Source organism: Cervus elaphus, chromosome 22 (genome assembly GCF_910594005.1).
Source record: "Cervus elaphus chromosome 22, mCerEla1.1, whole genome shotgun sequence".
NCBI classification, from domain to species: domain Eukaryota; kingdom Metazoa; phylum Chordata; class Mammalia; order Artiodactyla; family Cervidae; genus Cervus; species Cervus elaphus.
The window spans coordinates 12,198,588-12,220,936 of NC_057836.1; the positions used below are offsets into that span (position 1 = coordinate 12,198,588).

The 22,349-nt window shown below is 41.5% G+C and overlaps 2 protein-coding genes and 1 non-coding gene across 3 annotated transcripts in view; all 3 read left to right on the forward strand.

Moving 5' to 3' along the window:
- The window catches only part of LOC122679928 (atherin-like), a 35,006-nt gene extending 25,635 nt beyond the window's left edge, over positions 1-9,371 (forward strand). Inside the window, exon 3 of the mRNA XM_043880790.1 lies at positions 9,137-9,371. The gene's annotated coding sequence lies outside the window, so the exon portion shown is untranslated. The remainder of the gene's footprint in view (positions 1-9,136) is intronic.
- The window catches only part of RAD52 (RAD52 homolog, DNA repair protein), a 73,732-nt gene that overhangs the window by 13,793 nt on the left and 37,590 nt on the right, over positions 1-22,349 (forward strand). The gene's annotated exons all lie outside the window — the stretch shown is intronic.
- Positions 9,599-9,671, forward strand: TRNAM-CAU. Its single transcript has one exon. It is a non-coding gene; the product is annotated as a tRNA-Met (tRNA).

Genomic DNA, 22,349 nt, shown 5'->3' on the forward strand with positions numbered 1-22,349 from the left:
TCAGCCAGGCAATTCTTCTGTTCCACAGGACATCACCTGAGGTCAGTCATTCCATGGTATTCAGCTGCCTCTGCAGGTAAAACTGTGAGCAGAGATAGGAAACCAAAGGTGTCAACGGGGATGAGCTAAAAGCTCTGAAACTTCCAATAGTAAGAGGCCATCGAGCTGAGGAAGAGCCAGCAGCAGAGACTGGGCACTGCCTGTATCATATGCTGCTGATAAATCAACACACATTAAAAACTGACATTGTGAACATCTGTTGGGACCCAAAGATATTGAATAATGTCCTCCAATCTGAGAAGGAGCTTTGTGACCAAAACACGAAGGAGGCAACCCCATGAAATGCAGTCGGAAAGTTTATGTTTGCCACTTACAGGCATGATTCTGTGGACCAGCATCCAGGGGCATTCACAGCTGCAGTCTGTGTCACCAGAAGGGATACTGGGCCTGGAAGGGGCCAGGCTAAAAATAGAACCTGCTACCAAGTGGGAAGCACGTCCATAGTGATGGGAACCCAGGGTTTTTCTTCCCCCAGGGGTGTCTCGTGATCATTAACCACCTGCATCAGAACAAGGCATTCTTCCAGCTTCCATATCAGATGAAGGCAAGGGTAAATGTTGATAGGAAACTTAGAGGACTTAGATGCATGCCTGTGAGTGAACTGCAGCTCAATCACATGGAAAGGGGAGGGTTGGACTGGGGGCCTAAGATGGGGCTGACAAAATGGAGTCAGTATGGTCCAGCCACATGGCATCACATGGACCATGACAAGAGCAGATATTTAGGTGAGTCAGTCGAAACTTTGATTAATTGGTTCAAGGGAGGCTGGAATGGGTGGAAATAGAATTGTGAGTATTAGCAGTTCTTCAGAGAATTTCTGTTATAAACAGGAATGGGGAGATGGGAGGTCAGCATTGTGCTCCCATGTCCCTTTCTCCTCTTCCAAGATCCATCTGACATCATCCACTTCTACACTTCTGGTTTGGGACTTGTACATGGAGGCATACTGGCTGGTGTGATAGCTTGGGATCCCCCTTTATTACCTATTTTATTTGCATAATAAGATGATAACTAAACTTTAGTAATAAGTATCTCCTACAGCACTTTTTAACTCCAAAGCTGCAGGGAGGAGTATGAGTATGGTTTTTTTTAATCCTTATTTCACCATACACAGTATTACCTAACTTTACCCATTATATTTGAAGTTTTTATACCTGATAAATGTCTGTATTTATGTGTATGTGAAAAAGGATTTGCCACAGTGAGGTTAATAGTTAACAGTTTTATGTCAAATTAAGCAGGCACAAATAATAGAAGGCATTAATAGCAGTCTCAGGGGCAACACATTTCAGTTCAGTCGCTCAGTCATTTCTGACTCTTTGCGACCCCATGGACTGTAGTGGGCCAGGCTTCCCTGTCTATCAACAACTCGCGGAGCTTGCTCAAACTCATGTCCATCGAGTCGGTGATGCCATTCAATCATCTCATCCTCTGTTGTCCCCTTTTCTGAGGGTCTTTCCGAGCATCAGGGTCTTTTCCAGTGATTCAGTTCTTTGCTTCAGGTGGCCAAAGGATTAGAGCTTCAGCTTCAGCATCAGTCCTTCCAATGAATAATCAGGACTGATTTTCTTTAGGATTGACTGGTTTGATCTCCTTGCAGTCCAAGGCACTTTCAAGTCTTCTCCAACACCACAGTTCAAAAGCATCAATTCTTTGGTGCTCAGCTTTCTTAATGGTCCAACTCTCACATCCATACATGACTACTGGAAAAACCATAGCTTTGACTAGACAACCCTTTATCAGCAAAGTAATGTCTCTGCTTTTTTAATATGCTGTCTAGGTTTGTCATAGCTTTCCTTTCAAGGAGCAAGCGTCTTTTAATTTCATGGCTGCAGTCACCATCTGCAGTGATTTTGAAGCCCAAGAAAATAAAGTCTGTCACTGTTTCCATTGTTTACCCATCTACTTGCCATGAAGCAACCAGATGCCATTATCTTAGTTATTTGAATGTTGAGTTTTAAGCTAGCTTTATCACTCTCTTCTTTCACCTTCATCAAGAGGCTCTTTAGTTCCTCTTCACTTTCTACCATAAGGGTGGTGTCATCTGTATATCTGAGGTTATTGATATTTCTCCCGGCAGTCTTGATTCCAGCTTGTGCTTCACCCAGTCCAGCATTTTGCTTGACATACTCTTCATAGAAGTTAAATAAGCAGGGTAACAATATACAGCCTCGATGTACTCCTTTCCCAATTTGGAACCAGTCCATTGTTCCATGTCCAGTTCTAACTGTTGCTTTTTGACCTGCATACAGGTTTCTCAGGAGGCAGGTCAGGTGGTCTGGTATTCCCATCTCTATCAGAATTTTCCACAGTTTGTTGTGATCCACACAAAGGCTTTAGCTTAGTCAATGAAGCGGAAGTAGATGTTTTTCTGGAGTTCTTTTGCTTTTTCTGTGATCCAAACGGATGTTGAGAATTTGATTTCTCTGGTTCGTCTGCATTTTCTAAATCCAGCTTGAACATCTGGAAGTTCTCAGTTCACATACTGTTGAAGCCTAGCTTGGAGAATTTTGAGCATTACATTCCTAGTGTGTAAGATGAGTGCTGGGGTCCATATTGTGTCTTAATCTATCCTTGCCCAGTTTCTTTATTGAAACTGGAGACAAAAATAGTAAAGGTGTTATAAAGATTAAATAGGAAAAGATCAATGCATGTAAAGTACTCAGACTAGTGCATGTGACTCTTTGTGACTCTATGGACTAGTAAACTCTTCCTGAGTACATAGTGGAGCTTCCCCGGGTGGCGCTCGTGGTAAAGAATCCTCCTGCCAATGCAGGAGATGAGGCTTCAATCCCTGGGTCAGGAAGATCCTCTGGAGAAGGACATGGCAACCTGCTGCAGTATTCTTTCTTGGGAAATCCATGGACAAAGGAGCCTGGCGGGCTACAGTCCATGGGGCTGCAAAGAGTCAGACACAACTGAGCAACTGAGGCACACACGTACACAAGTATATAGTAAGTCCTTGATAAAGTTAGCCAGTGTGTTATTACTGAGCAGTGAATCGACTGTCAGTAGGAGAAGGCATGACTTACAGTGGCTTAAATAAGAAGAGATTGTTCAGATGACCAGCAGGCACCCTGGAGCTAGGTGGTGCTAAAACCAGCTCATCTCTACAATGCCAGGGCTTTGCCCCATGTCAGTTCCCTTAAACTTTCCCTTGTGATTACACTCCCGCCAATCACCGCAGTCTCAAACAGAGGCATTCAAAGGCAGAAAGCAGAAGGCAAGGAAATAATTTCTGCTCTGGTGCCTTTCTCTTACTAGGAAGGAAACCACTTCTCGGTGAGTTGTGTTCTGTTTTGAAGACTGTCTTAGTTTGAGAAAGCCCTCTGACTAAGAAATGGAAGTGCTGGCTGTTGATGGTCCTAAGTGCACTGATATGGTCCATGTAAGGGGCAAGATGCACGAGGCACCCACTTGCCACTGAAAGGGCATCTGGTGTTGGGCGTGTACTCGCTGGAATACTACTCAGCCACAAAGCAAGAAATGATGCCATTTGCAGCAACATGGATAGACCTAGAGATTGTCATACTTTGTGAAATAAATCAAGACAAAGACAAATGTCATGTGATATAACCCACATGTGAAATCTACAATATAACAGAAATGAACATATCTTCGAAACAGAAACAGCCTCAGAGACAGAGAACAGACTTGTGGTTTCCAAAGGGGAAAGGGAGTGGGGGAGGGATAAATTAGGAGCCTCAGATTAGCAGATACACACTGCTATATATAAAACAGATGAACGACAAGGTCCAACTGTATAGCACAGAGAACTATATTCAGTATCTTATAATGAACTATAATGTGGAAACATGTTTTAAATAAAGGGCATCTGAAATCTTACAGATTCAAGAACAAACTTCTAATTTCTACCGCCAGATCTGCTCTTCCCCATCTCAGTAGCTGACACTCCATCCTTCCAGTTACTCAGACCAAATGCTGGAGTCCTCCTTAACTCCTCTTTCTTAAACGTCACATTCAACTAGTTAATTAATGCTGTCAGACCTACCTTCAGATTCTATCCAGAATCCAGTCACTCCCATCACCCCTGTCATTACCGTGCTGACCCAACCCACCATCATGCCTCACCTCCATTATTTCCGTCCTTTTCTGACTGCTCTCTGCTTTCTCCCTACCCCCACTGTCTTTTTAAAAGCTAGATCATAATTATGTCACCTTCTGGTTCAAAACTCTCCAATCTCACTCAGTAAAACCTGGTTTCTTCTCATGGCCTACAATTCCTCTAAGAGAGTCAGTCCTCCTGACTCTGACCTCACCTGCTCCTCAACTTCTAGCTCATTCTGCCCAGCTGCACTGACTTCCTTGCTGTTCTTCAGTCTTGCTGAGCATTGTCCCACCTCAAGACCCGCTCCTCCTGATAAGCACACAAAGCTTGACCCCTTCCCCCGCTTCCTTCAGGCCCCCTTGTCCCCACTATTGCCACCTTCCCTGACCTTTTCCTGTCCTCCCTGCCTCCCCTCTGTTTTATTTTTCTCCATCTGACTTGCTGTGTATGTATATTTATATACAAGGATGTAGTGTGCTTCTTGGAGAAGGCAATGGCAACCCACTCCAGTACTCTTGCCTGGAAAATCCCATTGTTGGAGGAGCCTAGTATGCTGCAGTCCATGGGGTCGCTAAGAGTTGGACACGACTGAGCGACTTCACTTTCACTTTTCACTTTCACACATTGGAGAAGGAAATGGCAACCCACTCCAGTGTTCTTGCCTGGAGAATCCCAGGGACGGGGGAGCCTGGTGGGCTGCCATCTATGGGGTCGCACAGAGTCGGACATGACTGAAACGACTTAGCAGCAGCAGCAGCAGTGTGCTTCCTTACTTTTTTCCTATCTCTCCCACAGAAATGTAAGTTCTGTGAGGGAAGGAACTTTCTTTTATTACCTGTTTTAACCCTAGTGCTTGAAACCTGGTAGGCACTTGGGGGAAAACATTGCTAAATGAATGAACAAACAATGCTGAACATTCGGGTTATTTAAGCTTTGTACAAAGATTTGTGCATATTCTTTCCATATTTTATGGTTGATACCTTTTGTGAATAATTCTCAAAATGAGAAGGTAAAGACATTTTTTGGCTTCTAGTAAAAGTTATCAGACTGCTTTTCAAAATATTTAAGCCAGTTAAGTAGAAGATGGGGGCTTCCCAGGTGGTGCAGTGGTAAATAATCCACCCGTCAATGCAAGAGATGTGGATTTGATCCCTGGGTCAGGGAGATCCCCTGGAGTAGGAAATGGCAACGCATTCCAGTATGCTTGCCTGGGAAATTCCATGGACAGAGGGGCCTGGCGGGCTGCAGTCCATGGAATCACAAAGAGTTGGACACGACTGAGCCCAAGCAGAAGGAACCAGTTATGTAATGCTCCTGATAGACACTCTTGGTTGAAACTTTTCCATATGTTTTGTAGGAAAGACTAGCAAAATTGATTATTTTTCCATATTTATCTGTAGCCATCAACAGTGCTGTTGTTTTTTTTCCCTTCAGTTTTATTGAGATGTAGTTGACATACAGCAGTATGTAAGTTTAGAGTGTTCAGCCTAATGATTTGACTTACATACATCATGAAATGATAATCACAGTAAGTCTAGTGAACACCCATCACCGAAAGCAGATAGAAAAATTAAAGACAAACTGGTTTCCTTTTGATGAGAACATCAATAGTATACTTAAATAAATTAATATAATATTACTTTAAAAAATTAAAATCTCACCCACAGGCTTTCTCATGTTCATTCACCTTTTTGGTTCTGACCTATCCTTGTTGTTGTTCAGTCGCTTAGTCGTGTCGGACTCTGTGACCCCGTGGACTGCAGCACGCCAGGCTTCCCTGTGCTTCACCGTCTCCCGGAGCTTGCTCAAACTCATGTCCATCGAGTCAGTGGTGCCATCCAACCATCTCGTCCTCTGTTGTCCCCTTCTCCTCCTATCCGTAGTGACTTTAATTAAAGGTGAACTTGTCAACCTACTTTAAACACTCCTTCCTGTTTTCCTGCACTAAAGGTCATATTGGCCTCACAAGCTCTGGATTCTAAGTCCTGTTTATTAGCATTTATCTTACTTATAGAATTCTCACACTGGAAGGAAAGGCATTTTTTTCTGCCTCCTTGACTATGCCCTTTAAAAAAATACCAGGTCCCTCCCCACGATATTTTCTTTTTCCTGTTAATATGAACATATGTATAGATTATATATGACCACTTGAGTATACTTTATACAGTTGTATTTTTTCTGTCTTTGGCTGTGCTGGGTTTTAGTTGCAGAATCTTTAGCTGTGGCATGTAAACTCTTAGTTGCAGCACATGGGATCTAGTTCCCTGACCAGGGATGGAACCCCAGGCTCCTGCATTGGGAGCAGGGAGTCTTAACCACTGGACCACCATAGAAGTCCCACAGCCCTGGATTTTTTTGGCCATACCGTGAGAAAAATGTATGAATATATATTGGTCTCTGTCCCTACCTCCTTGTATCTTGCTCAGTGGTAAGAGTGTCAGAGCATCTTTTGTTCTAATATTTGATCTTTGATCTTGGTTCCTGACACAGAGACTTAGGAATCCTTTGGCATTTCTTGTGTGACAGGAGTGTCTTTTGTTCTAGTGAGGCGACTGTGGTGGGCTTCTCAATAACTTCAGGATGGGGCAAGGGCGGTGCTGGGTACCAGGAAGACCAAACCATGATTAGAAGTTCACCCCCCACCCCTTCTGAGAAGGGGAGAGGGGCTGAGGACGGAGCTAATGACTGATCATGACTCTGTGATGAAGCCTCCACAAAACCCGCAAAACTAGGGTTTAGAGAGCTTCTGGTTGGTGAACACATCCACATATTGGGAGGGAGGGATGCTCCAACTCCTCAGGGACAGAAGCACTCATGCTTGGGGCCCCGTGTATCTTCTTATCCGGCTGTTCATATGTGTCCTTTGTTACATAATACATTGGTAAATGTAGGTAACTGTCTCCCTGCATTCTGTGACCTGTTCTAGGAAATAATCAAGGAGGTGGGCAATAGGAACCTCTGATTTGTAGCCAGCTCAGACAGCTTTTTTGGGTAACCTGGGGACCTATTACTTGCAAATGGCATTTGAAGTGAGGGGCAGTCTTGTGAGACTGAACCCTTAACCCATAGAGCCTGCCTAACTCCAGTTAGTGTCAGGATTGAATGGAATTGTAGTGTCAGCCAGCAGTGTAGAGAATTGCATGATCTGTGGGAAACCCACACACTTGATGCTGGAAGAGTGAGTGTGTCAGTATTATGAGAATAAAGGAGAAATGCACAGGAGGAGAAGGGTAGGTTTTCTCATGTACCTTCTCACTCATTTCATTTACTTGTTTGCAAAGTCACTTTATCAGAGACGCCTTCCCCGCATCATCCCTCGATCTAAACAGCACCACCGTTCTCATTACTCTGGCTTCTGCCTCAGTCTTGGTCATGGCACCTCCTTCTACCAGCCAGACTTTATAACTTTGCTTGCTCATCCTCTCTCTGCCTTCTAGGATACAAGTTCCAGGCGAGCCCAGGCTTTGTTCTTTGCTCCATCCTCAGCTCTTGGATTAGTGCCTCTCACATAGGAATGGTTTAATAAATATTTATTTGATGAAAGATGAATAAATGAATGAATAATAAGTACTACCCATTTACTATACTATGGGAGCCTTTGACTGGTAATATATTTGGAAGTGACATATTACACAGCACTCTACACAAAACAGAAGAAACCTGCACATCTCATGTGTGCGTGCGTGATGTTACTTCAGTCATGTCTGACTCTGTGAGACTATGGACCATAGTGCTCCAGGCTCCTCTATCTGTGGGATTCTCCAGGCAAGAATACTTGAGTGGGTTGCCATGCCCTCTTTCAGGGGATCTTCCCAATCCAGGGACTGAACCTGAGTCTCCTGTGTCTCCTGCACTGGCAGGCAGGTTCTTTACAACTGTGCCACCTGCAAAGCCCCACACATCTCACATGGAAGCTTAAGACCATTTAAACTACATAAATGAGCACTTTTCTTTTAAAACCTTTTTCTTCTATGCACAGCAAAGGAAACCGTCAACAAAATGAAAAGACAACCTATGGAATGGGAGAAAGTATTGTAAATGATGCAACTGACAAGGGGTTAATATCCAAAATATGCAAAGAGTTCATGCAGTTCAACATCAAAAAGCAAACAAGCCAATCAAAAATTAGGCAGAAGACCTAAATAGACACTTTTCCAAAGAAGATATACAGATGGCTAACAGGCACATGAAAGGATACTCTCAACATTGCTCATTAGAGAAATGCCAACTCAAAAACCACAGTGAGGACAAAATGACCATCTCAAAAAGTCTCCAAGTAATGCTAGAGAGGGTGTGGAGGAAAGGTGGTGGTGGGAGTGTAAATTGACGCAGCCACTATGGAGAGCAGGATGGAGGTTCCTTATAAAACAAAACATAGAGCTACCATATGATCCAGCAGTCCCACTCCTGGGTATATCTGGAAAAAATGAAAACTCTAATTCAAAAAGATACATTCACCACAACATTCATGGCAGCACTATTTACAGTAGCCAAGATATGAGATCAGCCTAAGTGTCCATCAACAGATAAATGGATAAAGAAGATGAAATATATATACATATATGTACACAATTAAATATTACTCTGCCATAAAAATAATGAAATAATGCCATTTGCAGCAATGCAGATGGACCTTGAGAATATTATGCTTTGTGAAATAAATCAGAAAGACAAATACTGTATGACTTTACTTATATGTGGAATCCAAAGAATAATGCCAGTTAATGTATATGCAAAAAAACAGACTCACAGATGTGGAAAACAAGCTAGTGGTTACCAGAGGTGGGTGGGAGGAAGAGACAAATTAGGGGTATGGGATTAATAATACAAACTACCACACATAAAATAGATAAGCAACAAAAATTTATAGCACCAGGAATTATTTGTCTTGCTTCCCTGGTGGCTCAGTGGTAAAAAATCTCCATGCCAAGCAGGAGTTTGATCCGTGGATCGGGAAGATCCCCTAGAGTAAACCCACTCCAGTATTCTTTTTTTTTTCCACTCCAGTATTCTTGCCCTGGAAATCCCATGGAGAGAGGAGCCTGGCATCCATGGAGGAGTTACATCCATGAGGTCGCAAAGAGTCAGATACAACTTAGCAACTAAACAGCAACCAAGAAAGGTATGATGGAATACAATCTGCAAAAAAAAGCAAACCATGCCATACACCTGAACCTAATCCAACATTGTAAATCAATTATACTTCAGTGAAAAGTAAAATTGCTCTATTTTTGTTCCAGTCTCTCATTACTCTAGTCTGGCTTCTTACAGCTTACATATAGTGCTCCTCACATCTAGTGTGGCTTCTCCTGAGGCCTCTTCCCTCTTCCCTTGGCTTCCAGGTGGCCACCTCCTCTCTGTCTTCACGTGGTCTCTGTGCTCCTGTATCCCGCCTTGGTGTCTCTGTTTCCTCCTCTTGCAAAGACACCAGACAGATTGAATCAAGACCCACCCTAACAGCCTCATTGTGTCCTCTTAGCACAGTAGGGAGCGCATCAGTCTCATAATCTGAAGGTCTTGAGTTCGTGCCTCAGAGAGGACACATCATACCTTTGGACTTCTCTGGGGACTCAGATGGTAAAGTGTCGGCCTACAATGCAGGAAACCTGGGTTCGATTCCTGGGTTGGGAGGATCCCCTGGAGAAGGAATGGCAACCCACTCCAGTACTCTTGCCTGGAAAATCCCATGGACGGAGGATCCTGGTAGGCTACAGTTCATGGGGTCACAAAGAGTAGGACACGACTGAGCGACTGAACTTTCACCTTTCACCTGTTTACAGGCCTTATCTCCAGTTACAGTGACACTCTGAGGTACTGGGGTGCAGGCTTCAACATGAATTTTGGCGCAACACAAATCAGTTCACAACAAGTAGCTTCTGGGCTTCCCTCCTTACCTCACTGGCCATTCCCTTTGAGCTTTCTTTGTTCCTTCTCTTGTTTTGCCTCTAATGTTGCAGTGCTCAGGACTCAGTCTTTGGGGGCCCTTCTCCTTGTTATCTACACTTTATTCTTATGTTATCTCATCTACTCTCATGGCTCTAAATATTATTGGGTTGGCCAGAATGCTTGTTTCCCTTTTTCTGTAAGATGGCTCTGGTAGCCCTTAGGTGTCTTTAACTTCATTTGAAACAACTTTGTTAGATTGTATTGTGACAGCTATCAGATCAGCATGCATTTTTTAAAAAAAAATCAAAATTGATGAATTTTTGTGTAGCTATTTTAATATTGAAAATGGAAGAGAAAAAGCAACATTTTTGACATGTTATGCTTTATTGTTTCAAGAAAGGTAAAAACACAACTGAAATGCAAAACAAGATTTTGTGTAGTGTATAAAGATTGAACCTGTCAAACCTGATTTGTGACGTTTCATGCTGAGCTTTCTCACTGGATGTTGCTCTACCGTGGGATAGACCAATTGACGTTTATAATGTCAAATTGAAAAACTAGTTGAGAAAGTCAACAATCTGTCATGCAGGAGATAGCTGACATACTCTAAATATCCAAATCAAGCATTGAAAATCATTTGCACCAGCTTGGTTATGTTCATTGTTTTCGTGTTTGGGTTCAATGAAAGTTAAGTGAGAAAAATCTTGACTGTAATTCCACATATGATTCTCTACTTAAGCTAATGAAAATGTTCCATTTTTAAAACAAACTATGAGCAATGAAAAGTGGATACTGTGCAGTAATATGGAATGGAAGAGATCATAAGGCAAGCAAAATGAACCACCAACAACCACATCAAAGGCTAGTCTTCATCTTAAAAAAGTGATGTTGCGTATATGGTGGGATTGGAAGGGAGTCCTCTCTTACGAGTTCCTTCTGGAAAACCAAACTGTTAATTCCAACAAGTACGGCTCCCAGTTAGACCAACCGAAAGCAACACTTGATGAAAACCATGCAGAATTAGTCAGCAGAAAACTCATAGTCTTCCATCAGGATAAGGCAAGGCTGCATGTTTTTGTTTTTGTTTTTTTAATTTTTTAATTTATTTTTATTAGTTGGAGGCTAATTACTTTACAATATTGTAGTGGTTTTTGCCATACATTGACATGAATCAGCTATGGATTTACATGTGTTCCCCATCCTGATCCCCACTCCCACCTCCCTCCCCATCCCATCCCTCTGGGTCTTCCCAGTGCACCAGCCCTGAGCACTGGTCTCATGCATCCAACCTGGGCTGGCGATCTGTTTCACACTTGATAATATACATGTTTCAATGCTATTCTCTCAAATCATCCCACCCTCGCCTTCTCCCACAGAGTCGAAAAGTCTGTTCTATACATCTGTGTCTCTTTTTCTGTCCTGCATATAGGGTTATCGTTACCATCTTTCTAAATTCCATATATATGCATTAGCATACTGTATTGGTGTTTTTCTTTCTGGCTTACTTCGCTCTGTATAATGGGCTCCAGTTTCATCCATCTCATTAGAACTGATTCAAATGTATTCTTTTTAATGGCTGAGTAATATTCCATGGTGTATATGTACCACAGTTTTCTTATCCATTCATCTGCTGATGGGCATCTAGGTTGCTTCCATGTCCTGGCTATTATAAACAGTGCTGTGATGAACATTGGGGTACACGTGTCTCTTTCAGATCTGGTTTCCTCGGTGTGTATGCCCAGGAGTGGGATTGCTGGGTCATATAGCAGTTCTGTTTCCAGTTTTTTAAAGAATCTCCACACTGTTCTCCATAGTGGCTATACTAGTTTGCATTCTCACCAACAGTGTAAGAGGATTCCCTTTTCTCCACACCCTCTCCAGCATTTACTGCTTGTAGACTTTTGGATAGCAGCCATTCTGACTGGCGTGTAGTGGTACCTCATTGTGGTTTTGATTTGCATTTCTCTGATAATGAGTGATGTTGAGCATCTTTTCACGTGTTTGTTATCAATCTGTATTTCTTCTTTGGAGAAATGTCTGTTTAGTTCTTTGGCCCATTATTTGATTGGATCATTTATTTTTCTGGAATTGAGCTTCAGGAGTTGTTTGTATATTTTTGAGATTAATCCTTTGTCTGTTTCTTCATTTGCTATTATTTTCTCCCATTCTGAAGGCTGTCTTTTCACTTTGCTTATACTTTCCTTTGTTGTCCAAAAGCTTTTAAGTTTAATTAGGTCCCATTTGTTTATTTTTGCTTTTATTTCCAATATTCTAGGAAGTGGGTCATAGAGGATCTTGCTGTGATTTATGTTGGAGAGTCTTTTGCCTATGTTCTCCTCTAGGAGTTTTATAGTTTCTGGTCTTACATTTAGATCTTTAATCTATTTTGAGTTTACTCTTGTGTATGGTGTTAGAAAGTGTTCTAGTTTCATTCTTTTACAAGTGGTTGACCAGTTATCCCAGCACCACTTGTTAAAGAGGTTGTCTTTTTTCCCTTGTATATTCTTGCCTCCTTTGTTGAAAATAAGGTCCATAGGTACATGGATTTATCTCTGGGCTTTCTATTTTGTTCCATTGATCTATATTTCTGTCTTTGTGCCAGTACCATACTGTCTTGATGACTGTGGCTTTGTAGTAGAGCCTGAAGTCTGGCAGGTTGATTCCTCCAGTTCCATTCTTCTTTCTGAAGATTGCTTTGGCTATTCAAGGTTTTTTGTATTTCCATACAAATTGTGAAATTATTTGTTCTAGTTCTGTGAAAAATACCGTTGGTAGCTTGACAGGGAATGCATTGAATCTATAGATTGCTTTGGGTTGTATAGTCATTTTCACAATATTGATTCTTCCAGCCCATGAACACGATATATTTCTCCATCTATTTGTGTCCTCTTTGATTTCTTTCATCAGTGTTTTATAGTTTTCTGTATATAGGTCTTTTGTTTCTTTAGGTAGATATACTCCTAATATTTTATTCTTTTTGTTGCAATGGTGAATGGTATTGTTTCCTTAATTTCTTTCTGTTTTCTCATTGTTAGTGTATAGGAATGCAAGGGATTTCTGTGTGTGTTTCCCTTGTGGCTCAGCTGATAAAGGCTGAATGTTTCTTTGATGACCAGGCAAAGCTGTTACAGCTTGGCTGGGAAGTTCTGATTCATCCACCATTTTCACCAGACATTGCACCCTTGGATTTCCAATTTGTTTTGGTCTTTACAAAATTCTCTTAAAGGAAAAAAATTTCAGTTCCCCAGAAGGCTGTAAAAGTCACCTGTAACAGGTCTTTGCTCAAAAAGATAAAAAGTTTTGGGAAGATGGAATTATGAAGTTGCCTGAGAAATGGCAGAAAGTAGTGGAACAAAATGGTGAATATGTTGTTCAATAAAGTTCTTGGTGAAAATGAAAATGTGTCTTTTAATTTACCTAAAAACTGAAGGAACTTTTTGGCCAGTCTGACACCTACATACCAGCAACACCTGTGTGTATGTTTCTAGCTCTGACCTCTCTCCTGACTTCTACTCTGATGCTTTCTAGCCTTGCCAGTTACCTCACCTCTCTGAAATGCACTTTTCTTAACTATGAATAGCAGTAACAGTGCCTAATTCTTAGAGTATTTTGAAAATTTAGCATGACAGTGCATATTAAGCACAGCATACTGTTGAGTTAACAATTAATGTCAACGTTATTTTTATGTCTTTGGAATTTCTCCGTGTAGGTGTTAAACCATATGCCTAAATGCTTCTTTCTCTGGCGAGAGGAGTGGCAGTGACTTGGTAAGCAGTGGAGCTGCCATCATACAATAGACAAGGACAGGAAATGAAAGAACTCCCTATCCCCTGGGGATCATGGCTGTATTCAGAGGGGCAGAATGTTATTACTGGATTGGGAACCTAGCTGAGTCATGCACACTAACACAGTGATGCTTGAGAAAGCCGCCTCCCAGCCTCCAGCAGCCAGACTCCACCCAGTCACTGAAGCACTGCCCTCTCCCATTTCACGTAAAACAGAAGAAACTGTGAATCACCATGTCAGCTCCACACCACCCAGATGCTTCCAACTGCAGCCTGCATTAAATGTGAAGTCCATAATAGGCCAGCCACCGGCCAACCACGTCATGTCCTGGCCCAAGTCTGCTATGGCAGATGTTACCAAAAAAAAAAAAAAAAAAATTCAAGAGGTGGAACACTTCCCAGCTAATGTTATGAGACAAATTTTAACCTGATGTCAAAACTAGACAAATATAAGAAAACTTTAGACCAATATCTCCCATGTATATACTGCAGAGGTCTCTAGAAAATTGAAGCAAAATAAAAACCTTTATGACCAAGTGAGTTTTTTCCCCAGGGATGCAAAGTTGATATAACGTTAGATTAGAACAGGACAGAAAGCCAAGAAAGAAACCCACTAACCTGTAGTCATCAGTCTGTGACAAAGGAGTCAAGATGACACAATGATGGAAAGACAGTCTCTTCAACAAGTGGTGCTGGGAAAGCTGGACGGCTACATGTAAAAAAATGAATTTAGATTATTCTTTAACACCATACGCAAAAGTAAGCTCAAAATGGATTAAACACTAAATGTGAACCTGGACACTATGAAATTCTCAGAGGAAAACACAGGCAGATCACTCTTTGACATGAATTGCAGCAATATCTTTTTCAGTCCATCTCCCAGAACAATGGAAATAAAAGCAAAAACAAATGGGACCTACTTAAATTCAGAAGCTTTTACACAGCAAAGGAAAGAATCAGTTCAGTCACTCAGTCGTTTCCGACTCTTTGTGACCCCATGGACTGCAGCACGCCAGGCTTCCCTGTCCATCACAAACTCCTGGGGCCTACTCAAACTCATGTCCATCGAGGTGGTGATGCCATCCAATCATCTCATCCTCTGTCATCCCCTTCTCCTCGCACCTTCAATCTTTCCCAGCATGAGGGTCTTTTCAAATGAGTTGGTTCTTGACATCAGGTGGCCAAAGTACTGGAGCTTCAGCTTCAGCCTCAGTCCTTCCAATGAATATTCAGGACTGACTTCCTTCAAGATGGACTGGTTGGATCTCCTTTCAGTCCAAGGGACTCTCAAGAGTCTTCTCCAACACCACAGTTCGAAAGCATCAATTCTTCAGCACTAGACTTTCTTTATAGTCCAACTGTCACATCCATACATGACTACTGGAAAAACCATAGCTTTGACTAGATGGACCCTTGTTGGTAAAGTAATGTCTCTACTTTTTAATATGCTGTCTAGGTTAGTCATAGCTTTTCTTCTAAGCATCTTTTAATTTCATGGCTGCAGTCACCATCTGCAGTGATTTTGGAGCCCAAAAAAATAGTCTCTCACTGTTTCCACTGTTTCGCCATCTTTTTGCCATGAAGTGATGGGACTATGCCATGATCTTAGTTTTCTGAATGTTGAGTTTTAAGCCAACTTTTCCACTCTCCTCTTTCACTTTCATCAAGAGTCTCTTTAGTTCTTCTTCACTTTCTGCTATAATGGTGGTGTCATCTGCATATCTGAGGTTATTGATATTTCTCCTGGCAATCTTGATTCCAACTTGTGCTTCACCCAGCCTGGCATTTTGCATGATGTACTCTGCATGTAAGTTAAATAAGCAGGGTGACAATATACAGCCTTGATGTACTCCTTTCCCGATTTGGAACCAGTCTATCATTCCATGTCCAGTTCTAACTCTTGCTTCTTGACCTGCATACAGGTTTCTCAAGAGGCAGGTCAGGTGGTCTGGTATTCCCATCTCTTGAAGAATTTTCCACAGTTTGTTGTGATCCACACAGTCAAAGGCTTTGGCATATTTAAGAAAGCAGATGTTTTTCTGAAACTCTCTTCCTTTTTCAGTGATCCAGCGGATGTTGGCAATTTGATCTCTGGTTCCTCTGCCTTTTCTAAATCCAGCTTGAACATCTAGAAGTTCACAGTTCACATACTGTTGAAGCCTGGCTTGGAGATTTTTGAGCATTACTTTGCTAGTGTGTGAGATGAGTGCAATTGTGAGGTAGTTTGAACATTCTTTGGCATTGCCTTTCTTAGGGATTGGAATGAAAACTGACCTTTTCCAGTCCTGTGGCCACTGCTGAGTTTTCCAGATTTGCCGGCATATTGAGTGCAGCACTTTCTCAGCATCATCTTTTAGGATTTGAAATAGCTCAACTGGAATTCCATCACCTCCACTAGCTTTTTTCATGGTGATGCTTCCTAAGGCCCACTTGACTTTGCATTCCAGGATATCTAGCCCTAGGTGAGTGATCACACCATCATGGTTATCTGGGTCATGAAGATCTTTTTTGTATAGTTCTTCTGTATATTCTTGTCACTTCTTAATATCTTCTGTTTCTGTTAGGCCCATACCATTTCTGTACTTTATTGTGCTCATCTTTGCATGAAATGTTCCCTTGGTGTCTCTAATTTTCTGGAAGAGATCGCTAGTCTTTTTCATTCTATTGTTTTCCTCTATTTCTTTGCATTAATCACAGAGGAAGGCTTTCTTATTTCTCCTTGCTATTCTTTGGGACTCTGCATTCAAATGGGTATATCTTTCCTTTTCTCCTTTGCCTTTGGCTTCTCTTCTTTTCTCAGATATTTGTAAGGCCTCCTCAGTCAACCATTTTGCCTTTTTGCATTTCTTTTTCTTGGGGCTGGTCTTGATCACTGCCTCCTGTACAATGTCACAAACCTCCACCCATAGTTCTTCAGGCACTCTGTCTATCAGATCTAATCCCTTGAATCTATTTGTCACTTCCACTGTATAATCATAAGGGATTTGATTTAGGTCATACCTGAATGGCCTAGTGGTTTTCCCTGCTTTCTTCAATTTAAATCTGAATTTGGCAATAGGGAGCTCATGATCTGAGCCACAGTCAGCTCCTGGTCTTGTTTTTGTTGACTGTATAGAGCTTCTCCATCTTTGGCTGCAAATAATATAATCAATCTGATTTCAGTATTGACCATCTGATGATGCCATAAAGAGCAATATTGCCTAGGAACCTGGAATGTTAGGTCCATGAATCAAGGCACATTGGAAGTGGTCAAACAGGAGATGGCAAGAGTGAACATTGACATTTTAGGAATCAGTGAAATAAAATAGACTGGAATGGGTGAATTTAACTCAGATGACCATTATAGCTACTACTGTTGCCAAGAGTCCTTTACAAGAAATGGAGTAGCCATCATAGTCAACAGAAGAGTCCAAAATGCAGTACTTGGATGCAATCTCAAAAACAACAGAATGATCTCTGTTCATTTCCAAGGCAAACCATTCAATATTACTGTAATCCAAGTCTATGCCCTGACCAGTAATGCTGAAGAAGCTGAAGTTGAACAGTTCTATGAAGAACTACAAGACCTTCTAGAAATAACACCCAAAAAAGTTGTCCTTTTCATTATAGGGGACTAGAATGCAAAAGTAGGAAGTTAAGAGCTGCCTGGAGTAACAGGCAAATTTGGCCTTGAAGTACAAAATGAAGCAGGTCAAAGGCTAACAGAGTTTTGCCAAGACAACACACTGGTCATAGCAAACACCCTCTTCCAACAAAGGAAAGAATAAACAAAATGAAAAGACAACCCACATTCAGGAGAAAATACTTGCAAATGCTGTGACCAACAAGGGATGTCTCCAAAATTTACAAACAGTTCATGAGGCTTAATATCATCAAAACAAACAACCTAATTAAAAACTGGCCAAAGACCTAAATAGGTATTTCTCCAAAGAAGACATACAGATGGTGAAGAGGTACATGAAAAGATGTTCAGCATCTCTGGTTATTAGAGAAATGCAAATCAGAACTACAATGAGGTACCACCTCACACCAGTCAAAATGTCTATCACCAAGAAATCCATAAACAATAGGGATGGTCCAGTGGCTAAAACCCAGAGCTCCCAATGTAGGGCACCCGGGTTCCATCCCTGGTCAGGTAACTAGATCCCACATGCCACAGAGAAGGTTGGAGATTATGAGAACTGCCACTAAGACCCAGTGCAGCCAAATAAATAGTTAAAAAAAAAAAAAAAGAATTCCACAAAAAATAAATTCTGGAGAAGAGAGCAGGGAACTCTCCTATACTGTTGGTGGGAATGCAAAATGGTACAGCCACTGTGGAGAACAGTGTGGAACTCTTCTGCTTAATAAACTAAAAATAGAACTACCATATGACCCTGCAACCCTACTCCTGGACATAAATCCAGAGAAAAATGGTTCAAAAGGATACATGCACCCCAGTGTTCATCATAGCATTGTTTACAATAGCCAAGACATGGAAGCAACCTAAATGTTCATCTTAAGAAAATGGTATTATATATAATATGGTTGGATTGGACAGAGGAGTGGGTAAAGATATGGTGCATATATACAGTGGATTATTACTCAGCTATTAGAAAGAATGAAGTAATGCCATTTGCAGCAACATGGGTGGATCTAGAGATTGTCATACTGAGTGAAGTAAGACAGAGAAGGAGATATATTAGATGATATCTCTTACATGTGGAATCTAAAAAGAAATCATACAAATGAACTTATTTACGAAACAGAAACAGACTCACAGAGAACAAACTTACAGTTTCCGGCAGGAAGGATGGGAGAAAGATAGTTATGGAGTTTGGGATTGACTTGTACATCTGCTATATTTAAATTGGATAAACAACAAGAACCCACTGTAGAGCACAGGGAACTCAGGTCAATGCTGTTGGCAGCCTAGATGGGAGGGGATTCTAGGGGAGAATCAGTTTAGTTCAGTTCAGTCGTATCCGACTCTTTGTGACCCCATGGACTGCAGCATGCCGGGCCTCCTTGTCCATCACCAACTCCCAGAGTTTACTCAAACTCATGTCCATTGGGTCAGTGATGCCATCCAACCATCTCATCCTCTGTCGTCCACTTCTCCTCGCACCTTCAATCTTTCCCAGCATCAGGGTCTTTTCAAATGAGTCAGCTCTTCGCATCAGGTGGCCAAAGTATTGGAGTTTCAGCTTCAACATCAGTCCTTCCAATGAACACCCAGGACTGATCTCCTTAAGGATGGACTGGTTGGATCTTCTTGCAGTCCAAGGGACTCTCAAGAGTCTTCTCCAACACCACAGTTCAAAAGCATCAATTCTTCGGCGCTCAGCTTTCTTTATAGTCCAACTCTCACATCCATACATGACTACTGGAAAAACCATAGCTTTGACTAGACGTACCTTTGTTGGTAAAGTAATGTCTCTGCTTTTTAATATGCTGTCTAGGTTTGACATTGCTTTTCTTCCAAGGAGTAAGTGTCTTTTAATTTCATGGCTGCAGTCACCATCTGCAGTGATTTTGGAGCCCCCCAAAATAAAATCTGTCACTGTTTCCACTGTTTCCCCATCTATTTGCCATGAAGTGGTGGGACCAGATGCCATGATCTTAGTTTTCTGAATGTTGAATTTTAAGCCAACTTTTCCACTCTCCTCTTTCACTTTCATCAAGAGGCTCTTTAGTTCTTCTTCGCTTTCTGCTATAAGGGTGGTGTCATCTGCATATCTGAGGTTATTGATATTTCTCCTGGCAATCTTGATTCCAACTCGTGCTTCATCCAGCCCTGCGTTTCTCATGATGTACTCTGCATGGTGGAGAGTTCTGACAAAATGTGGTCCACTGGAGAAGGGAATGGCAAACCACTTCAGTATTTTTGCCTTGAGAACCCCATGGGGGAGAATGGATACATGTATATTTATGTCTGAGCCCCTTTGATGTTCACCTGAAACTTTCTCAACATTGTTGATCGACTGTACCCCAATGTAGAATTTAAAAATTTTTTAAAAACACACACCAAAAATACAAGTACTTTTTTTTTTTCAAAAATACAAGTACTTTTATTGATAAAAAATGCTAACCATCATCTGAGCCTTCAGCAGATTGTAAACTTTTTGCTGGTGGAGTGTCTTGCCTCTGTGTCGGTGGCTACTAACTGATTAAGGTGGTGGTTGCTGCAGGCTGGGTGGCTGTGGCAAGTTCTTAAAATAAGACAAGAGTGATGTTTGCCACATTGATTGACTCTTCCATTTGTGAACAATTTCTATGTAGCAGCAATGCCGTTGGTTTGCATTTTACCTACAGTAAGATTTCTTTCAAAATTGGATCGACCTCCAACTAATAAAAAAATTAAAAAAAAAAAAAACAAAAAAAAACAAAAAAAACAAAATTGGATCCAGTTCTCTCAAATCCTGCTGCTGCTTTGTCAACCAAGTTTTTTCTAAATACTTTGTTATCATTTCAACAGACTTCACAGCCTCTTTACCAGGAGTAGATTCCATCTCAAGAAATCACTGTTTTTGTTCATCCACAAGAAGCAACTCCTCATTCCTTGAAGTTTAATTGTGAGACTGTGACAATTCAGTCCTATCTTCAGGTTCCACTTCTAATTCTACTTCTCCTGCTATTGCCACCAAGTCTTCAGTGCCTTCCTCCACTAGTCTTGAACCCCTCAAAGTCATCCATGAGGGCTGGAACCAGCTCTTCCAAGTTCTTGTTCATGCTGATATTTTGACCTTTTCCCATGAGTCACAAGTGTTCTTGATGGCATCTAGAATGGTGAACCCTTTCCAAAAGCTTTTCAGTTTATTTTGCCCACATCTATCAGAGGATTCACTGTTGGGTCTTAGCCACCAGCTGGTCTATGCTCCCAAGACAGGGGGCCCGGGGTTCAATCCCTGGTCGGGGAGCTAGATCCCATATGCCACAACAAAGATCAAAGATCTCAAGTACCACAGCTGAGACCTATACAGCCAAATAAATTTAAATAAATAAATTTTAAAAATAAGAATCACTGTCTATGGCAGTTATAGCTTTACAAAATACATTTCTTAAATAATAAGACTTGAGAGTTTAAATTACCCCTTGATCCATGGGCTGCAGAATGGATGTCATGCTAGCAGGCATCTAAACACTATTAATCTCGTTGCCCATCTTCCATCAGAGCTCTTGGGTGACCAGGTGCATTGTCAATGAGCAGTAATATTTTAAAAGGAATCTTTTTCTTTTTTCCTGAGTAGTAGGTCTCAACAGTGGCATTAAAATATTTAGTAAACCATATTGTCAAAAGATGTGCTAGTTTCTTTTATCCAGACCCCTCAGACTTTCTCCATATCAACAATAAGGTTGTTTTACTTTCTTATCATTCTTGTGTTCACTGGAGTAGCACTTTTAATTTCCTTCAAGAACTTTCCCTTTGGACTCACAACCTGGCTATCTCTTTGGTGCAAGAAGTCTAGCTTTTCTATCTCGGCTTCCAACATGCCTTCCTCACTAAGCTTAGTTCATTTCTAGCTTTTGATTTAAAAAAGAGTGTGACTCTTCCTCTCACTTGAACACTTAGAGGCCATTGTAGGGGTCTTAATTGTGTCTCAGGGGATCTCTAGGGAGGCTCAGGGAGAGGGAGCAAGATGCGGAAGGGTGGGTCAGTGGAGCAGTCAGAACATGTATAACATTTATGCGTTAAGTTCACTGTCTTACACGGGTGCAGTCCACGCTGTCCCAAAACAACTACAACAGTAACGTCAAAGACCACTGCTCACAGTTCACCATCACAGATATACTGACAGTGAACATTTTTGAAATATTGTGAGAGTTACCAAAGTGACACAGAGACACAAAATGTAACAGCAAATGCTGTTGGACAAATGGATTAATAGACTTGCTCTATGCAAGGTTGCCACAGTTCTTCAATTTATAAAAACAAACCTGCAGTGTCTGCAAACTACAGATAAGTGAAGAGCAATAAACAAGTAGTTCCCTGCACAGTATTTTGTACCTACTAAGTGATCAATAAATATTTGCTGAATGAATGCAGTACAATCCGTTCACTTTTTATTTGGGAAAACGAAACCACTGTCTCGTGAAAGAGACATTCAGCTTGTTCTGTGTGGTCCCGAAGGACGGATCAGGAAGTACAGAACTCTGATAGAGAAGCTCTGTTTTTCCAGTTCCGGTTGTCCAAAGATAGATTTACCATGAAGTGAGGTCTCCACCAGCAGAAACTGGGAGATCACTGAAGATGCAGAGAGTTGAATGTTTCTCAGCTCTGAGGCCGGACCACCCCAGTTCAAAGTCCGGCTCAGCCACCTACTATCTGGGAGGTTTTGGGGCAAATCACTAAATCTGGCTGTGCCAGGCTCTGTGTCTACAAAGTGGGAATGCTTTCTTTGATGCTAAGATGCAGTTATTTCAACATTTCTAAGTCAGGATGCTGATCACAGTCATTGTCAGCCAGATGGTAGCAGTGGCATAGTTGTCTACCCGTGTCGGGCATACTTGGAATGAGCTGTGTGCAGTTGTAGGAATCCATGTGTACTGAGCTTGACTGTCTTTTAAAA